The sequence below is a fragment of the Montipora foliosa genome, unplaced genomic scaffold (genome assembly GCF_036669935.1).
Source record: "Montipora foliosa isolate CH-2021 unplaced genomic scaffold, ASM3666993v2 scaffold_309, whole genome shotgun sequence".
Classification (NCBI taxonomy): Eukaryota; Metazoa; Cnidaria; class Anthozoa; order Scleractinia; family Acroporidae; genus Montipora; species Montipora foliosa.
In genome coordinates, this window is record NW_027179610.1 from 24,484 (window position 1) to 30,483 (window position 6,000).

At 45.3% G+C, this 6,000-nt stretch overlaps 1 non-coding gene and 4 pseudogenes across 1 annotated transcript; all 5 read left to right on the plus strand.

Moving 5' to 3' along the window:
- Positions 1–4: 4 nt before the first annotated feature.
- Positions 5–124, plus strand: LOC137987151 (5S ribosomal RNA; annotated as a pseudogene).
- Positions 125–455: 331 nt separating this feature from the next.
- Positions 456–574, plus strand: LOC137987144 (5S ribosomal RNA). Its single transcript, XR_011120315.1, has one exon. It is a non-coding gene; the product is annotated as a 5S ribosomal RNA (ribosomal RNA).
- A 328-nt stretch (positions 575–902) lies between these two features.
- Positions 903–1,021, plus strand: LOC137987152 (5S ribosomal RNA; annotated as a pseudogene).
- A 342-nt stretch (positions 1,022–1,363) lies between these two features.
- LOC137987153 (5S ribosomal RNA) lies at positions 1,364–1,486 on the plus strand (annotated as a pseudogene).
- Positions 1,487–2,289: 803 nt separating this feature from the next.
- LOC137987154 (5S ribosomal RNA) lies at positions 2,290–2,414 on the plus strand (annotated as a pseudogene).
- The last annotated feature ends 3,586 nt before the right edge of the window (positions 2,415–6,000 follow it).

Consider the following 6,000-nt stretch of genomic DNA (forward strand, 5'->3'; position numbering starts at 1 on the left):
TTCCGTCTACGACCATACCACAGGCAAAAAAACCGGGTCTCGTCCGATCCCCGTAGTCAAATCCTGTAGGGCGAGAGTAGTACTTCGACGGGAGACCGCTTGGGAATATCTCGTGTTGTAAGACCTTCTATTTGACTCTACATTTTGTCGTTATATGACTTGTTTTACTTTGGTTTTCTGTGGGCATTGAGCTAATTAGCACGCGCGCTTGTAAAACTTGTCGTCACAATTCAAGCTTTAGAAAATGACATTCCATGGAATCGAATCGGGGAAAAGCTTTGTTTACTCGAGTCCCCGGATGTTGAAAGGAATTTTTGAACGGGAAACATTAACTCTCTGCATTTTACCAATGCCATTGCCGGTGAAGGGTTAAAGAACCATCACAGAGGAAACAGTTATTTGCCTCAGTTCAACTTGCCCCGCTCAAAACACACAACAAGAACGGGCTTTCTTCCGTCTACGACCATACCACAGGCAAAAAACCGGGTCTCGTCCGATCCCCGTAGTCAAATCCTGTAGGGCGAGAGTAGTACTTCGACGGGAGACCGCTTGGGAATATCTCGTGTTGTAGACTTCTATTTGACTCTACATTTTGTCGTTATATGACTTGTTTTACTTTGGTTTTCTGTGGGCATTGAGCTAATTAGCACGCGCGCTTGTAAAACTTGTCGTCACAATTCAAGCTTTAGAAAATGACATTCCATGGAATCGAATCGGGGGAAAAGCTTTGTTTACTCGAGTCCCCGGATGTTGAAAGGAATTTTTGAACGGGAAACATTAACTCTCTGCATTTTACCAATGCCATTGCCGGTGAAGGGTTAAAGAACCATCACAGAGGAAACAGTTATTTGCTCAGTTCAACTTGCCAGCTCAAAACACACAACAAGAACGGGCTTTCTTCCGTCTACGACCCATACCACAGGCAAAAAACCGGGTCTCGTCCGATCCCGTAGTCAAATCCTGTAGGGCGAGAGTAGTACTTCGACGGGAGACCGCTTGGGAATATCTCGTGTTGTAGACTTCTATTTGACTCTACATTTTGTCGTTATATGACTTGTTTTACTTTGGTTTTCTGTGGGCATTGAGCTAATTAGCACGCGCGCTTGTAAAACTTAGTCGTCACAATTCAAGCTTTAGACATGACATTCCATGGAAAAAAATTTTCGAATTCGGGGAAAAGCTTTGTTTACTCGAGTGCCCCGGATGTTGAAAGGAATTTTTGAACGGGAAACATTAACTCTACTGACATTTTACCAATGCCATTGCCGGTGAAGGGTTAAAGAACCATCACAGAGGAAACAGTTATTTGCTCAGTTCAACTTGCCCGCTTCAAAAACACACAACAAGAACGGGCTTTCTTTCCGTCGACGACCATACCACAGGCAAAAAACCGGGCGTCTCGTTCCGATACCCCGTAGTCAAATCCTGTAGGGCGAGAGTAGTACTTCGACGGGAGACCGCTTGGGAATATCTCGTGTTGTAGACTTCTATTTGACTCTACATTTTGTCGTTATATGACTTGTTTTACTTTGGTTTTCTGTGGGCATTGATCTAATTGGCACGCGCGCTTTGTAAAACTTGTCCGTCACAATTCAAAGCTTTAGAAACAATGACATTCCATGGCATCGAATCGGGGAAAAGCTGTGTTTACTCGAGTCCCCGATGGTGAAAGGAATTTTTGAAACGGGAAACGATTAACTCTCTGCATTTGAACAATGCCATTGCCGGTGAAAGGTTAAAGAATCATCACAGAGGAAACAGTTTATTTGCTCAGTTCAACTTGCCCGCTCAAAACACCACAACAAGAACGGGCTTTCTCCCGTCTACTACCATACCACAGGCAAAACAACACCGGGTCCTCGTCCGAGCCCCGTAGTCAATCCTGTAGGGCATGAGGAGTAGTACTTCGACGTGCGAGACCGATTGGGAATATCTCGTGTGTAGACTTCTATTCGAGCTCTACATTTTGTCGTTATTATGACTTGTTTTACTTTGGTTTTCTGTGGGCATTGAGCTAATTAAGCACGGCGCGCTTGTAAAACTTGTCGTCACAATTCAAGCTTTTAGAAAATGACATTCCATGGAATCGAATCGGGGAAAAGCTTTGTTTACTCGAGTCCCCGGATGTTGAAAGGAACTTTTTGAACGGAAACACTTAACGTCTCTGCATTTTACCAATGCCATTGCCGGTGAAGGGTTAAAGAACCATCACAGAAGGAAACCAATAATTTGCTCAGTTCATACTTGCCCGCTCAAAACACACAATCAAGAACGGGCTTTCTTTCTTCCGTCTACGACCATAAACCACAGGCAAAAAAACCGGGTCTCGTCCGATCCCCGTAGTCAAAGCCTGTAGGGCGAGAGTAGTACTTCGAACGGGAGACCGACTTGGGAATATATCGTTGTTGTAGACTTCCTATTTGACTCTACATTTTGTCGTTATATGACTTGTTTACTTTGGTTTTCTGTGGGCATTGAGCTAATTAGCAGCGCGCGCTTGTAAAACTTGTCGTCACAATTCAAGCTTTAGAAAATGACATTCCATGGAAATACGAATCGGGGAAAAGCTTTGTTTACTCGAGTCCCCCTGGATGTTGAAAGGAATTTTTGAACGGGAAACCATTAAACTCCTCGGCATTTATACACAATGCCATTGCCGGTGAAGGGTTAAAGAACCATCACAGAGGAAAACAGTTATTTGCTCAGTTCAACTTGCCCGCTCCCAAAACACACAAAACAAGAACGGGCTGTTCTTCCCGTCTACGACCATACCACAGGCCAAAAAACCGGGTATCGGTTTTCCCCCCGGGGATCCCCGTAGTCAAATTCCTGTAGGGCGAGATGTAGTAACTTCGACGGGAGACCGCTTGGGGAATATCTCGTGTTGTAGACTTCTATTATTTGACTCTACACTTTGTCGTTATATGACTTGTTTTACTTTTGGTTTTCTAGTGGGCATTGAGCTAATTATCACGCGCGGCTTGTAAAACTTGTCGTCACAATTCAAGCTTTAGAAAATGACATTCCATGGAATCGAATCGGGAGAACAGCTTTGTTTACTCGAGTCCCCGCTGATGTTGAAAGGATTTTTGAACGGGAACATTAACTCCTCTGCATTTTACCAATGCCATTGCCGGTGAAGGGTTAAAGAACCCATCACAGAGGAAACAGTTTATTTGCTCAGTTCAACTTGCCCGCTCAAAACACACAACAAGAAATGGCTTTCGTCCGTCTAACGACCATACATAACCACAGGCAAAAAACCCGGTCTCGTCCGACCCCCCGTAGTCAAATCCTGTAGGGCGCATATGAGTAGTACTTCGACCGGCGAGACCGCCGTGGGAATAGCTCGAGTTGTAGACATTTATTTGACCTCTACCCATTTTGATCGATGTATATTGACTGACTGTCTTTACTTTGGTTTTCTGGTGGGCACCATGCGACGCTAATTAGCACGCGCCGCTTTTAAAACTTGTCGTCAAATCAATTCAAACTTTAGCAAATGACATTCCATGGACATCGACCATCGATTGGCACCCACACAGCTTTCGTTTTACTCGAGTCCCCCGGGGGATGCTTAGAAAAAGGAATTTTTGAAACGGGCCCCCCGCCCACCAACATTAACTCTCTGCATTTTACCAATGCCATTGCCGGTGAAGGGTTCTACAGAACAACCCACCCTCACAGAGCCGAACACAACACAAGTTATTTGCTCACGTTCAACTTGCCCGCACCACTCAAAACACACAAACAAGAACGGGCTTTCTTCCGTCTAACGACCCCTACCAGGCAGGCAAAAAACCGGGTCTCCGTCCCGCCATCCCCGATACCGTAGTCAATCAATCCTGTATGCCGAGAGTCAGACCCCAGTACTTTCGACGGGAGACCCGCTTGGGAAGAATCTCGTGTTGTAGCCCAACTTCTATTTGACTCCTACACTCTTCTTGTCGTTATATGACTCTGTCTTTACTTTTGTTTTCTCGTGGGCAAATCCTGAGTAAATTGTCAGCACGCGCGCTTGTCAACCACCACTTGTCGGTCAACACCACCCTTACAAGGCTTTAGAAAATGGACATTCCATAGGCATCGACATCGGAGGAAAAGCTTTGCACATTCAGTACACTCGAGTCCCCGGATGTTGAAAGGAATTTATTGAACGGGAAACATTAGCCTTTACATTCTCTGCATTTTACCAATAGTCCCACTAATTGCCGGTGAAGGGTTTAAAAGAACCATCACAGAGGAAACAGTGATTTGCTCAGTTCAACTTGCCCGCTCAAAACACCACAACAAGAACGGGGCTTTCTTTCACGTCTACGACCATAACCACAGGCAAAAAATCCGGGTTCTCGTCCGATCCCCGTATCGTCAAATCCTGTAGGGCGAGAGTAGTACTTCGAACGGGAGACCGCTTGTGGATATCTCGTGTTGTAGACTCTATTTGACTCTACATTTTGTCGTTATATGACTGGTTTTACATTTGGTTTTCGTGTGGGCATTGAGCTACCCATTACCGCACCGCCCGCGCTTGACCCACTAAAACTCTTTCGTCACAACCTTTACAAGCTTATACCGCAAATGACATTCAATCCTATGGAATCGAATCGGGTAAAAGCTCTTGTTTACTCGAGTCCCGGATGGTGAAAGGAATTGTCTTACATCGGGATAACATTAACTCTCTGCATTTTACCCACAGCCATTGCCCACGGTGAAGCGGTTAAAGAACCCCATCCACAGAGGGAGGAACAGTTATGTTCTCCAGTTCAACTCTGCACGCTCAAAACACACAACACAAGACAGGGCTTTCTTCCGTCTACGCATCCATACCACACGGCACAAAAAAAACCGGGTCTCGTCCGATCCCCGTAGTCAAATCCTGTAGGGCGAGAGTAGTACCTTCGCCGGCGAGACCGCTTGGAGGAATGATCTCGTGTTGTAGAACTTCTATTTGACTCTACATTTTGTCGTTATCCAAGACATTGTTTCTACTTTGTGTTTTCTGTGGGGCACTTGAGATAATTAGAACGCCGCGCCCACGCCTTGTAAAACTTGTCGTCACAATTCAAGCTTTAGAAAATGACATTCCATGTAATCGAATCCGACGGGGAAAAGCTTTGGTTTACTCGAGTCCCCGGATTTTTTGAAAGCCGAATTTTTTGAACGGGCAGGACAAACCATTTAACTCTCTCTGCATTCTACCAATGCCATTGCCGGTGAAGGGTTTTAAAGAACCATCACAGACCACCACCGGAAACAGTTATTTGCACTCAGTTCAACTTGCCCGCTCAAAACCCCCAAAAAAAAAACACAACAAGAAGGGTCTTTCTTCCGTCTACGACCATACCACAGGCAAAAATACGACGGTCTCGTCCGATCCCCGTAGATCACCAATCACCTGTAGGGCCAGAGAGTAGTACTTCGACGGGAGACTCGCTTGGGAATATCTCGATGTTGTAAGACTTCCTATTTGAGACTCTACACTTTGTCGTTATAATATGACTTGTTTTACTTTGGTTTCTGTGGGCATTGAGCTAATTAGCGACGCGCGCGTTGTAAAAACTTGTCGTCACAATTCAAGCTTTAGCAAATGACATTCCATGCAATCGAATCGGGAAAAAGCTTTGTTTACTCGACGTCCCCGGATGTTGAAAGGAAATTTTTGAACGGGAACATTAACTCGCTGCCATTTTACCAATGCCATTGCCGCGTGAAGGGTTAAAGAACCATCACAGAGGAAACAGTGTATCTTGCTCAGTGTCATACCTTGCCCGCTCAAAACACAACCAACAAGAAACGGGCTTTCCTTCTTCCGTCTACGACCATAAAGGCCACAGTGCAAAAAACCGGGTCTCGTCCGATACCACGTCGTCAAATACTGTAGGGCGAGAGTAGTACGTCGACGGGAGAGACCCGCTTGGGAAATCTCGTGTTGTAGACTTCTATTGGACTCTTACATTTTGTAGTTATAGGACTTGTTTTTGACTGTGGTTTTCTGTGGGG